This window comes from Schistocerca serialis, chromosome 4, assembly GCF_023864345.2.
Source record: "Schistocerca serialis cubense isolate TAMUIC-IGC-003099 chromosome 4, iqSchSeri2.2, whole genome shotgun sequence".
In the NCBI taxonomy this organism is placed as follows: Eukaryota; Metazoa; Arthropoda; class Insecta; order Orthoptera; family Acrididae; genus Schistocerca; species Schistocerca serialis.
Genome location: NC_064641.1, coordinates 590647519 through 590661627, shown reverse-complemented (window position 1 = coordinate 590661627; position 14109 = coordinate 590647519). Strand labels below are relative to the sequence as shown.

The 14109-nt window shown below is 46.3% G+C and overlaps 1 pseudogene; it reads left to right on the top strand.

Annotated features, from left to right (window-relative positions):
• Positions 1-13739: 13739 nt before the first annotated feature.
• Positions 13740-13857, top strand: LOC126475856 (5S ribosomal RNA; annotated as a pseudogene).
• Positions 13858-14109: the final 252 nt, after the last annotated feature.

Below are 14109 nucleotides of genomic sequence, written 5' to 3'. Positions count from 1 at the left end.
CAGGTTAGAATCCCGCCTCGGGCATGGATATGTATGATGTCCTTAGGTTAGTTAGGTTTCAACAGTTCTAAGTTCTAGGGGACTGGTAACCACAGATGTTGAGTCCCATAGTGCTCAGAGACATTTGAACCAACCATTTAGTACCGATCCAAAGTTTTGGAAGATGTCGGTTTAAAAACTTAACAACCTTCATGTCCCATTGTGGGTGTGCTCCATCCTGCTGAGCGGTGGCACCTTTATCAGGCTGTGCCATCAACTATCCCTAAAGCATGTCCAGGTAAACACTTGTCGAAATGTTTATCACAGTGGAGGAAAACAGTACGTATACGTTTTGCACTGACTTCGCACATAACACACTGCAACTCTTATCGATGTATCGATGTATGAATTAGTTATAACGATGTTCATTTTGAGTTACTCTACATACTCAAAACTGATGATAGTGGGAAAGCAGATTCTAGAAGCTAGGCGTGCGAAAAGGGCGAGCAAGTGCGGTTGGTGCAACGGTAGCAGAAGCGCCCCTCTTTTAATAGCTGCAACCTCAAATACCGCGGCTGGAGGGGTGAAAGGGTGCGCCCGAGGTATAGCCAGAGCGACTCGGACGGGCGTGAAGCCCAGCCAGCTGCCGGGCTCCCGCTGCCGGGTCTGCAGCGCATGCTCCGCAACGGCCAGCCCTGCCGCTACTGGGCAGCACACACTGCGTTTCTGCAGAATATGCAACCCGTCCATCCGGCGTAGACGCGAATCTTGCCAGCTGACTGTGCAGTTTCGAGGATCTCGCCATGAAAGACGCGAAAAAAACGATTAGGTCTGGCTTGTAAACGATGAATTAAATTGTAAATAAAAATATGGCGTTTCAGTCTTTGATCGCTATTCTTTATTTTGAATTACCGGTTTCGGGCTAGCTGCCCATCTTCAGATCATATATTGCAGTTACAGAGTAACTTGTCAGTACAGAACAATCGGTTCTGTACTGAACAATCGGTACTGTACTGACAAGTTACTCTGTAACTGCAATATATGATCTGAAGATGGGCAGCTAGCCCGAATCCGGTAATTGAAAATAAAGAATAGCGATCAAAGACTGAAACGCCATATTTTTATTTAATGAACGATCGCGGAATTCCCATTAAGACAATCATGTCTAGTTTTGATGAATTAAATTCTGTTCATGGTTTAGGATTCACATTTGCTGTCGATCTAGAAAACATAACAGCTGTAGTCACTAAAGCTGTCTGCAGAAGTCATCGATCGGTACTGAACATTCTCTTGGAATGAAACAGGCAGGCTGCAAGACGCCGTCACTTCTCCTCATCCTCTCTGTATCATCCCATGTCACAATACACTAATGGCTCAAATCTGACAACTACACTACTAAGTAAAAATTCAGCGCGGGTGTTTCCGTAAGAGTGTGCAAAAATTTAACAGGACATAGAGGATACTCCACTGCACAATTTGAGATAGGGAACCCGGGATTGGAAACGCCAACTTACAGGGTGTTTCAAAAATGACCGGTATATTTGAAACGGCAATAAAAACTAAACGAGCAGCGATAGAAATACACCGTTTGTTGCAATATGCTTGGGACAACAGTACATTTTCAGGCAGACAAACTTTCGAAATTACAGTAGTTACAATTGTCAACAACAGATGGCGCTGCGGTCTGGGAAACTCTATAGTACGATATTTTCCACATATCCACCATGCGTAGCAATAATATGGCGTAGTCTCTGAATGAAATTACCCGAAACCTTTCACAACGTGTCTGGCGGAATGGCTTCACATGCAGATGAGATGTACTGCTTCAGCTGTTCAATTGTTTCTGGATTCTGGCGGTACACCTGGTCTTTCACGTGTCCCCAAAGAAAGAAGTCACAGGGGTTCATGTCTGGCGAATAGGGAGGCCAATCCACGCCGCCTCCTGTATGTTTCGGATAGCCCAAAGCAATCACACGATCATCGAAATATTCATTCAGGAAATTAAAGACGTCGGCCGTGCGATGTGGCCGGGCACCATCTTGCATAAACCACGAGGTGTTCGCAGTGTCGTCTAAGGCAGTTTGTACCGCCACAAATTCACGAAGAATGTCCAGATAGCGTGATGCAGTAATCGTTTCGGATCTGAAAAATGGGCCAATGATTCCTTTGGAAGAAATGGCGGCCCAGACCAGTACTTTTTGAGGATGCAGGGACGATGGGACTGCAACATGGGGCTTTTCGGTTCCCCATATGCGCCAGTTCTGTTTATTGACAAAGCCGTCCAGGTAAAAATAAGCTTCGTCAGTAAACCAAATGCTGCCCACATGCATATCGCCGTCATCAATCCTGTACACTATATCGTTAGCGAATGTCTCTCGTGCAGCAATGGTAGCGGCGCTGAGGGGTTGCCGCGTTTGAATTTTGTATGGATAGAGGTGTAAACTCTGGCGCATGAGACGATACGTGGACGTTGGCGTCATTTGGACCGCAGCTGCAACACGGCGAACGGAAACCCGAGGCCGCTGGTGGATCACCTGCTGCACTAGCTGCGCGTTGCCCTCTGTGGTTGCCGTACGTGGTCGTCCTACCTTTCCAGCACGTTCATCCGTCACGTTCCCAGTCCGTTGAAATTTTTCAAACGGATCCTTTATTGTATCGCTTTTCGGTCCTTTGGTTACATTAAACCTCCGTTGAAAACTTCGTCTTGTTGCAACAACACTGTGTTCTAGACGGTGGAATTCCAACACCAGAAAAATCCTCTGTTCTAAGGAATAAACCATGTTGTCCACAGCACTCTTGCACGTTGTGAACAGCACACGCTTACAGCAGAAAGACGACGTACAGAATGGCGCACCCACAGACTGCGTTGTCTTCTATATCTTTCACATCACTTGCAGCGCCATCGGTTGTTGAAAATTGTAACTACTGTAATTTCGAAAGTTTGTCCGCCTGAAAATGTACTGTTGTCCCAAGCATATTGCAACAAACGGTGTATTTCTATCGCTGCTCGTTTAGTTTTTATTGCCGTTTCAAATATACCGGTCATTTTTGAAACACCCTGTAAGAAGATAATAGAAATAAGATCTCATTACTGTGTACTTTTTTATTTACATTAGAAAAACTGCAAATACCATCATTGACACAATGAACGTACTGCTTGTACTGTATCTTACAAAATGAGCCCAGACTGACGGCCATCAACGTCAATGCAAGTCTGAAATCTGCGAACAAGATTCTGACTCACCCTGTCAAATATCCCTGGTGTGTTTCGAATCGCATCACAGGCAGTGGCAATACTGGCAACTAATTCCATCTCCGTATCGAATGGCGTCTCATAAACGAGTGATTTTGGCCCCAGAGGAAATAATCAAGTGGATCAGGTCAGGTAACGTCGCAGGCCATGGAACTGGACCTCCCCTTCCAATACAGCGACCAGGAAATACTATACCGATACTGGCCCTGAGCACTATGGGACTTCTGAGGTCATCATTTCCCTAGAACTTAGAACTACTTAAATGTAGCTAACCTAAGGACATCACACACATCCATTCCCGAAGCAGGATTCGAACCTGCGACGTGGCGGTCGCGCGGTTCCAGACTGTAGCGCCTAGAACCGCTCGACCACTGCGGCCGGCACTATACCGATACTGCACCATCGTATTGTACTGTACGTCTTTGATTAGCACTAAATAATGATTGGGTCTGTCGTTGATTCATAGCATGGTACAATGTAAATACGATATTACAAGGTCAGCTTATGGACAAGCAAAGCAACAAGACCACCATCATGACTTCCTGGTGATCAGGCTCGTCGTGCTTTGTTTCCTTGCAGGAAATAAACAATGTACATGTAGAGCAGCACATTACGTGTAAACGTGTACGCATGTTAGTTGCGAATATGCTGGAAAACAGCACTGCTAAACAAAGCGCTGGACAAGTTCACTTCCGTACTTCCTTAAGCTGATTTCTCCGACCACAGGTTCCCTGTCTCAATTTGTTCAGTGCAACATTCTCTATGTCCTTTTACATTTTTGCACGCCCTTACGGAAACACCCTGTAGATACGACACACGTTTAACAAGTACTACTAACTGCCGGCTGAAAAATATGATGTAACATAAGCAATGTGAAGACACTGCTTGAAAATTAAGCGTACATATGTTTAATGAAGTGCAAGGTTAAGGACATATATAAGGGATCATTCCACCGATGGATCACAATGGTAAAATTCATCCGTTTGGTCCTGCTGCGTGAAGATGGCCGTAACTCCCTGCTGCGCATTCTCGTCCATTAGCAAACGTCGACTCTTGAAGACTTTTTTATGGGAACGATCAGGACTATAAGGTGGATGCTCGAGTGTCTCCCTCTTGGTTTAGCGTAACTTGTGCGTTACATTTACGATATGAGGACGTGGATTATCGCAAAGCAGCAGCAGCCGTTGGAACACCATCCCACAATGGTAGTTTTAGACAGACATGCTGTCCTATACATATTGTTCACCATCGGATGGATGTCTAACAGTGTTTGTCCTTCGGCAGTCAAGGAAAAAAAAAATTGTTCAAATGGCTCTGAGCACTATGGGACTTATCAGCTATGGTCATCAGCCCCCTAGAACTTAGAACTACTTAAACCTAACTAACCTAAGGACATCACACAACACCCAGTCATCACGAGGCAGAGAAAATCCCTGACCCCGCCGGGAATCGAACCCGGGAACCAGGGCGTGGGAAGCGATAACGCTACCGCACGACCACGAGCTGCGGACGCAGTCAAGAAAAGAATAACACAACGATGCTCCTGTTTCAATGCATTTCGTAATAACATCGGTGTAGTTCACGTTTCCGCATTTACCGCACGTCGGAAGACAGGAATGTCATACTGATCCCTTTCCTACATGTCGGTGATTACATACCCGCATCGAAGCTGCGCTACGTTGTGTATACACTGCAGCAGGGTCATAAAACGGAAACTTTTTGATCGCCCTTTAAATAAAAGGTGCTCCAAAATTCGTGTTATAGGCTTCTAGTAATGCAGTCTTCAAACTTTTTTTGTATTTAAACCGCACATCTCCGGACGTAGGTATCATGTCAAAACTGTATCTACTAAGGAGGCCCTTCTACAACTCTTAGAAGCCTCTAATATCAGTTGTGAAATACCTTGTGTAATGAGCTAGCATCAAAAACTCTTGTTCGCCAGTGTGTTAACAAGGCCGTGAAAATAAATAACGGACACTAAAATCCCTCGCCACTACCACAACAAAGACGCAGCGATAAAACAATGGCCTTCATTTTGGAAAGACTCGGACCTAGATATCGACTGGCTCATCCTGATTTGTATTTCCCTAATTTATTTTAGACGTACTGCAGGGGACAGCTTCCAATGGAAACTAATTTCACCATTATTTTTCAAAGTCAGGTGGTTTTATTGTCTGCGACCTTGCTACTTTAAACCTGCGTCATCACAGAAACATACGATGAATGGATTGTCTGTGTAGACAGAACAGGTATATTCAGAATCCACACACTAAATGCAATTACTTTATGCGTTTACTTAGCACGTTACTGTATAGATGTACTTTACGAAATGTAATACACTAAGGTATAAAGACAAAAAACTGACAGTAGGCAGCTGGTAACCTGTTTTTATTACTAGAGAGGAAATACAAACCAATCAGTCGACAATATCGTTTGCCTTAGTCCGATGAACTAATAAGTAGAGATCTGGCCTAACTTTCTGGATTCATTGCTAGTTTAAGTACTGGTTTGAGATTCATTGACACTTTACCAGTGAAAGGCAGATTCAAGTGTCAGTGACGTGATCTTTACGGACGGACTACACGATTGAAAATAGTATGGCGTACGGTGATTCTTTTAAGAGACTTGTGAAAACCATAGGACACCTAAATTTGGGTGTCCGGACGGAGATTTGAACTGGTTCAAAACGTTTCAAATGGTTCTAAGGACTATGGGACTTAACATCTGAGGTCATCAGTTTCCTATACTTAGAAGTACGTAAACTTAACTAACCTAAGGACAGCACACACTTCCATGCCCGAGGCAGGATTCGAACCTGCGACCGTAGCAGCAGCGCGGTTCCGGACTGAAGCGCCTAGAACCGCTCGGTCACAGCGGCCGGCTTTGAACGTATTTCCTCAAATACGAGTCTAGTATCTTATCACGCTTTTACTGAAGAGTCTGTTCCCGTTTACGTATCGCTTCATTAATTCTGTTGTCTTTGGCAAGCAGGTCGCCAGGTCCAGATGGAATCCCAAATCAGTTTGAAAAATTCTTGAGGTTATGGTTTCGAAAACTTTTCGGTGTGGTTTGCTACTGAAAGATTGACATTGGCCCTTAATTAGCCAGCATTGCGAATCCCTCGCACAGCGTAACGTTTCAAGCGAAAGGAAAAAAATAAAAGCACAGGTGAAAAATGGTTCAAATGGCTCTGAGCACTATGGGACTTAACTTCTAAGGTCATCAGTCCCCTAGAACTTAGAACTACTTAAATCTAACTAACCTAAGGACATCACACACATCCATGCCCGAGGCAGGATGCGAACCTGCGACCGTAGCGGTCGCGCGGTTCCAGACTGTAGCGCCTAGTCTACAAAGCACAGGTGACTCCTATCTATAAGAAAAAAGGGAAAGAAAAGAACAGGCCTGTGCTATTACAAAAAAGTATCCCTAAGATCTCAGAATTCTTGAACACATACTGAATTCGAATATAACAAATTTCCTTGAGACAGGAAAGGTTCTGCCACAAATCTACACTGATATAGAAAGCATAAATCGGGCGAATTTCAGCTTGCCCTTTCCTCACTTGATGTCCTTTTGGGTGGAAAGCAACAGGCAGATTCAATATTGCTAGATTTCCGGGAAGCGTTAGACACGGTACCCCACTGCGGACTGTTGATGGAGGTCCACGCATACGGTTTAGGTTCCGTGGCACATGAGTGGCTCGAAGACTTCTTAAGTAATACGGTGTCGTCCTCGCCGGCGAATTTTCGTCAGAGACAAGGGTATCGTCGGGAGTGCTCCAGGGAAATGCGACAGGAACGCTCCTGTTCTCTATGTTCACAAATGATCTGACGGGCAGGGTGTACAGCATTAGTAGGGTGCTGCTTGGCACAGTGATACGGAGTAAATACCTAGGCTTAACATTGCAAAGCGGTATGAAATGGAACGAGCACGTCACGTAGGGAAGGCGAATGCTCGACTTCGATTTACTGGGAGAATTTTGGAAAAGTGTAGCTAATCCATAAAGTAGACGGCTTATAGAACTCTAGTGCGACCCATTCTTGAGTACTGTCCTTGTGACTGGGATCCCTACCAGGTCAGATTAAAGGAAGACATTTAACAAATGCAGAGGCATGCCGCTAGATTTGTTACCGTTGAGTTCGATCAACATGCAATCTGGACGAACCTTTTGTCGCAAGGCACCATTGTGAAAATATAGAGAAATGGCATCTGACGCCATTTGCGGAACGATTGTACTGCCGCCAACGTATATTTTGCGTAAGGACCACGAAGATAAGTTGCGATAAATTAAGACTCATACGGACGCTTTTAGACAGTCGTTTTTCCCTCGCTCTGTTCGTGAGCAGAACAGGAAAAGAAATGACCAGTAGTGTCACGTGGTACCCTCCGCCATGCACCGTACGGTGGCTTGTGGAGTACGTATGTATATGTAGATGTAGAGTGAACGCTTGGTTTCCGAAGTTCCACTTCCTCTCAAGATCTTAGTGAATATCCTCATCTTCCCTTGCCATGTCCATGTGCCACGCTTATGCTGCGTCTTTCCCTCACTACTGCGGCCCAAACATTGACTGGAGATCAAAGAATAAAGCTTCCCGGCGCCTTTGCTACGGGCATCTTAGTCTGACGGCACTATACTCTGCAGTAGCTGTTTACCTGCGGCCCGTCTGGAGTGCGCGCAGTGTTCGACAGCGATACTCGAGTCGCGGAATCCAGCGGCCGGGCGAGACGCCAGCAGCTCCTGGAGGGAAGCGGCGAGTGGGAAGCGACGCCCCGCAGTAAATCCTCGGCTCGGGGGCGGAGGGTCGGCGGCTACATTTATCGGCGATCGCTGGGGCAGACAGCGGCGGGGGATGCGTGTTCCTTGTTAGGCGGGGACGTGGATCTGCACTCTGGCACGGTGCGGGAGGGGCCGCCAGATAAACCGGCAGCACGCCGCGCCGCGCTGCGCCGGCCTCTGGAGCGCCAGCCACACAGCCGCTGCCTGGTCCTCGCGTCCAGACTGCCCGTCTGGGACGCCTTCCCCAGCACCAGCTTTCCTTCCTAACGTGCAATCTTCATCATTTCCATTTGTTTCCAAGTGCTGCAGAGAGCCACTACAAAAATTTTCCAGCTAGCTCGGTCTTCTGAAAGGGTCCTGACTCTTGTTGTATCTTGCGACTAATCTTCATTTCCTTCTCCTCAAAGCAATGTATGGTGGTTGTGGTGGATCCACAGTAATACAATAGTGGTTTCATACATCTGGTAAAAATCCAAGAAAAAATATTTGCTTCGTAAATGACTCACCTTAATTCTCAACATAGTGTCCTTCGAAAGATATACATTGGTCCAGCGATCCGCCGGTTTTTACTCTATCGGAAAAAGAGGTTCTGTCATACTCAGTAAAACACTCGTTGACTGCAACTATCACTTCCTCATTTCATGAAAATTTCTTCGCAGCAAGACAAAGTTTCAAGTTAGGGAACAGGATGGAGTCACTCTTCGGTATGTCTGGTGAACAGGGTGGATGAGGAACCAATTCAAAGCCCAATTCATGCACTTCCGCCATTGATATCCTTTATGTGAGTGAAAGTGCATTATGCTGATCAAAGAGCATATTTTGCGTACCAACCTTCTTCGTCTTTTTTGAGCCAATGCAAGTTTGCAATGATCCAACAATGAAGCACAAAAGGGTCCAGTAATGGTTCTGCCGTTTTCAAGTAATCTATGAGGAACACTCCATGAGAATCCCCAAAAAAATACTGGCCATCACCTTACCAGCTGTCAAAATGGCCTTTGCCCCCTTCGGTGCACTTTAGACCAGTCTTTGCCCGTCGTTTCGACTGTCGTTTTGATTCTGGTGTGCCGGCCGCTGTGGCCGAGCGGTTCTAGGCGCTTCAGCCCGGAACTGCGCTGCTGCTACGGTCGCATGTTCGAATCCTGCCTCGGGCATGGATGTGTGTGAAGTCCTTAGGTTAGTTAGGTTTAAGTCTAGGGGGCTGATGACCTCAGATGTTAAGTCCCATAGTGCTTAGAGCCATTTTGTGATTCTGGTGTGTAATGATGGATGTAGGTTTCATCAACAGTCACAATTTGCTGCAAAACGTCTTGCGAATTGCGATTAAACATCGCGAGACATTGTCTTGAAATGTTGTACAAGATGAGCTTTTCCCCGACTTTGAGCAATCGCGGTACCCACCTCACACACAGCTTCTTCATAGCCAATTCTCCATGCAGGCTATTACGCACTGGCTCAGTTGAGACCCCTACGGTCTCAAAAATATCACGAATTTTTTTTCGGCAGTCTTGCATTACCATATCATAGGTTTTCTCAATGGTTTCCCCTGTGGTGACCTCAACTGGACAGCCGAAGCGCACTTCGTCTTCGGTGCTCATCCGCACCAATTTAAATTCATTAATCCAGAAGTAAATGGTCTTCAATGATGGTGCATTTCTGTTCTGACTTGTGCGACAGTTCAACCCTTCAAACTAAAATGAATGATAACAGCATGAAATTCTGTTTTCTCCATTTTCAATCGCAGACGGGACACTGACGAATTCGAACGGAAATGGAACCGCATAATATAGTCATAGGTCAACAGAAGACGCTGTAAAGGAGACGATAAGACTTGAAACTAAGCTGGAACCTCGAGACGTAACCAGGAAGAAGGATGTAAATTAGCACATCAACAATTACATTAGTGTCAGCAAGGAGTTAGTATATTGTGCGGTTCCATTTCCGTGACGAGAGACACAAACACGTGTTAACTTATTACAGCGCAACTCACGACTGTCCAGTTGCATCGATGTGCCGCTTGGACTAGAAGCACCTTATAGACCAAGGTGAAAGATATTGTGCCTACGCAAGACTGCAAGCTTCTCCCATCTTGCAAAGAAAATCAGTCTCATTACTTTATTATTCGCACCTCGTATATCTTCGGTTTCCATTGCGTCAGTGTTCCAGGAGATTATGTGTGACTGGTATTCCACAAAGGTTTACCTGTTTATTAAAAAGGTGGACCCGAAAGCTGTCTCGCACCGGCACTGGCGCTCACCGATAGATCTGTACCTACAGATTGGAAAATTGCGCAGGTCGCACCAGTGTTTAAGAAGGGTAGTAGGAGTAATCCATCGAACTACAGACCTATATCATTGACGTCGGTTTGCAGTAGGGTTTTGGAGCATATACTGTATTCCAACATTATGAATCACCTCGAAGGGAACGATCTATTGATACGTAATCAGCATGGTTTCAGAAAACATCGTTCTTGTGCAATGCAGCTAGCTCTTTATTTGCACGAAGTAATGGCCGCTATCGACAGGGGATCTCAAGTTGATTCCGTATTTCTGGATTTCCGGAAAGCTTTTGACACCGTTCCTCACAAGCGACTTCTAATCAAGCTGCGGGCCTATGGGGTATCGTCTCAGTCGTGCGACTGGATTCGTGATTTACTGTCAGGAAGGTCGCAGTTCGTAGTAATAGACGGCAAATCATCGAGTAAAACTGAAGTGATATCGGGTGTTCCCCAGGGAAGCGTCCTGGGACCTCTGCTGTTCCTGATCTATATAAATGACCTGGGTGACAATCTGAGCAGTTCTCGTAGGTTGTTCGCAGATGATGCTGTAGTTTATCGTCTAGTAAGGTCATCCGAAGACCAGTATCAGTCGCAAAGCGATTTAGAAAAGATTGCTGTATGGTGTGGCAGGTGGCAGTTGACGCTAAATAACGAAAAGTGTGAGGTGATCCACATGAGTTCCAAAAGAAATCCGTTGGAATTCGATTACTCGATAAATAGTACAATTCTCAAGGCTGTTAATTCAACTAAGTACCTGGGTGTTAAAATTACGAACAACTTCAGTTGGAAAGACCACATAGATAATATTGTGGGGAAGGCGAGCCAAAGATTGCGTTTCATTGGCAGGACACTTGGAAGATGCAACAAGTCCACTAAAGAGACAGCTTACACTACACTCGTTCGCCTTCTGTTAGAATATTGCTGCGCGGTATGGGATCCTTACGAGGTGGGATTGACGGAGGACATCGAAAGGGTGCAAAAAATGGCAGCTCGTTTTGTATTATCACGTAATAGGGGGGAGAGTGTGGCAGATATGATACGCGAGTTGGGATGGAAGTCATTAAAGCAAAGACGTTTTTCGTCGCGGCGGGATCTATTTACGAAATTTCAGTCACCAACTTTCTCTTCCGAATGCGAAAATATTTTGTTGAGCCCAACCTACATAGGTAGGAATGATCATCAAAATAAAATAAGAGAAATCAGAGCTCTAACAGAAAGGTTTAGGTGTTCGTTTTTCCCGCGCGCTGTTCGGGAGTGGAATGGTAGAGAGATAGCATGATTGTGGTTCGCTGAACACTCTGCCAAGTACTTAAATGTGAATTGCAGAGTAATCATGTAGATATAGATGTAGATGTCAACTCTACATGTACTGGCTTATCGGGGATGGCATGTAAAACGTCTAGTTAGGCACTGAATGGAGCCGTTGCGTTCAACGGATGAGCGCCGCGAGTAAGCCTGTAACCTGTGCCGTGACCTGCGCGGAAACGGCGGCATGTATTCTGTACTCTGCGATAAATGCGCGCCGAGTTTACTTTGGCGCTAAGTAAACAGCGGGCGGCGGCAGCGCTTTCGCAGAATTCGGCGCGCATGCGCCACGCGCCATGCGCCGCTGGAGAACTGAGCAAACAGAGAAGCGGCGCCCGGCAGAGAGGAGACGACGAATCTCGGCAGCGGCTCACGTGCCGCCTAACGAAGTCCCGCCCTTAAAACAATAAAGGAATGTTCCGCAGACGGCAACGCCAGCGGCGGCGGCAACCGCGTTACGCGATTTCTGCAGCCGGAGCCGCGCCCAATTTCCGCGCTGTCGCCGAATGCGAGGTACGAGCTACGAGCACGTGCAGGGCGCAGAATTCGTGGCCGCAGGTTGCAGAGTCGAGCGGCACGTGGCACTGCGAAATTCTGTCCTCCTTTCTTCGTGTTTTAACGAAAAGAATGGTGTGGAGGGCGGTCCACAGAATAGTGAATGGTTCGTATCAGCAAGAAAAACATCAGGTTCTGCGTTACCTGTTTAGGGGAATTGCGCACGAACATACAAAAAAATTTAAACAGATTTTCGACGAGCGCCGCACGCTGCATGGTTCTTCATGTGGACGTAGCAGACTTAAATCCCGCAAGAGATTTCTCACTAGTGAATTGAACGAGCCTCCGAAGGACTACCCTGCCAAACGAGAAATCCTCAGCGGCAGTACATCAAGCTGGAAGATATGGAGAACACTGAACCGTATCAGGCCGGCCGAAGTGGCCGTGCGTTTAAAGGCGCTGCAGTCTGGAACCGCAAGACCGCTCCGGTCGCAGGTTCGAATCCTGCCTCGGGCATGGATGTTTGTGATGTCCTTAGGTTAGTTAGGTTTAACTAGTTCTAAGTTCTAGGGGACTAATGACCTCAGCAGTTGAGTCCATTAGTGCTCAGAGCCATTTTTTGAACCGTATCAGAACAGGCGTAGCACCAGTTAAATCAAACCTAGTCAAATGGGGCTTCAAGGACGAAGGAGACAACAAATGCGACTGTGGTGAAGTTCAGGATATGGAACACCTTCTACAGTGTTCCATCTGCCCCACAAGGTATACCCTTGACGAACTATGGCTTTAGAAGAGAGAAACATTGGACTCGCCCCGACATTGGACTGAAAGGCTTTGAAACAAATCTCCGGACACGAAAAAGTAAAGTAAGTAGGGGATGTGCAAAGTATATCCTTAAACTCGGTTTGCTGCATAGCTCTAGAACATGCTCTGAGTTCGAATATAGTAAATTTCCTAGAGACCGGAAAGCTCTTGTCCACGAATCAGCACGGTTATAGAAAACATCTCTGGTATATAACTCAGCTTGCCATTTTTTCACATGATATGCTGCGAAGGGGATATCTAGATTTCCGAAAAGCATTTGACACGGTACTCCATTGTAGACCGCTAACCGATATACAACGGTACGGAATAGTTTCTCTGACATATGAGTGGCTCAGAGACTTCTTAAGTAATAGAACCCAGTACATTGTCCTCGACAACGATTGTTCATCAGAAAAAAGGGAGTCCCCAGGGAAGTGTGATAGCACCACTGTTGCTCTCTATATACATAAAAGATCTGGGGGACAGGGTGGGTAGCAAACTGCGGTTGCTTGCTGATGATGCTGTGTGCACGGGAAGGTGTTGAAGATGAGTGACTATAGCATGATACAAGATGTTTTACACAAAATTTCTAATTAGTGTGATGAATGTCAGCTGGCTCTAAATGTCGAAGAACCTAAGTTTGTGCGGATGAATGGAAGAAACAAACCCGTAGTCTTCGGACACAGAGTTATTAATGTCCTGCTTGACGCAGTCACTTCGTTTAAATATCTGGGCGTAACGTTGCAAGGCGATATGTAACGGAACGATAATTTGAGGATTTTGGTAGGGAGAACGAATGGTCGACTTCGGTTTATTGGGAGAATTTTATGAAAGTGTGGTTCATCTGTGCCAACGGCCTTGCCGCAGTGGTAACACCGGTTCCCGTCAGATCACCGAAGTTAAGCGCTGTCGGGCTGGGCTAGCACTTGGATGGGTGACCATCCGGTCTGCCGAGCGCTGTTGGCAAGTGGGGTGCACTCAGCCCTTGTGAGACAAACTGAGGAGATGTTTGATTGAGAAGTAGCGGCTCCGGTCTTGTAAACTGACATACGGCCGGGAGAGCGGTTTGCTGGTCACATATCCCTACGTATCCGCATCCAGTGGCGCCTGAGGGTTGAGGAGGACGCGGCAGCCGGTCGGTACCGTTGGGGCTTCCAAGGCCTCTTCGGACGGAGTTTAGTTTAGTTTTAGAGGTTCACCTGCAAGGCAGACAGCATT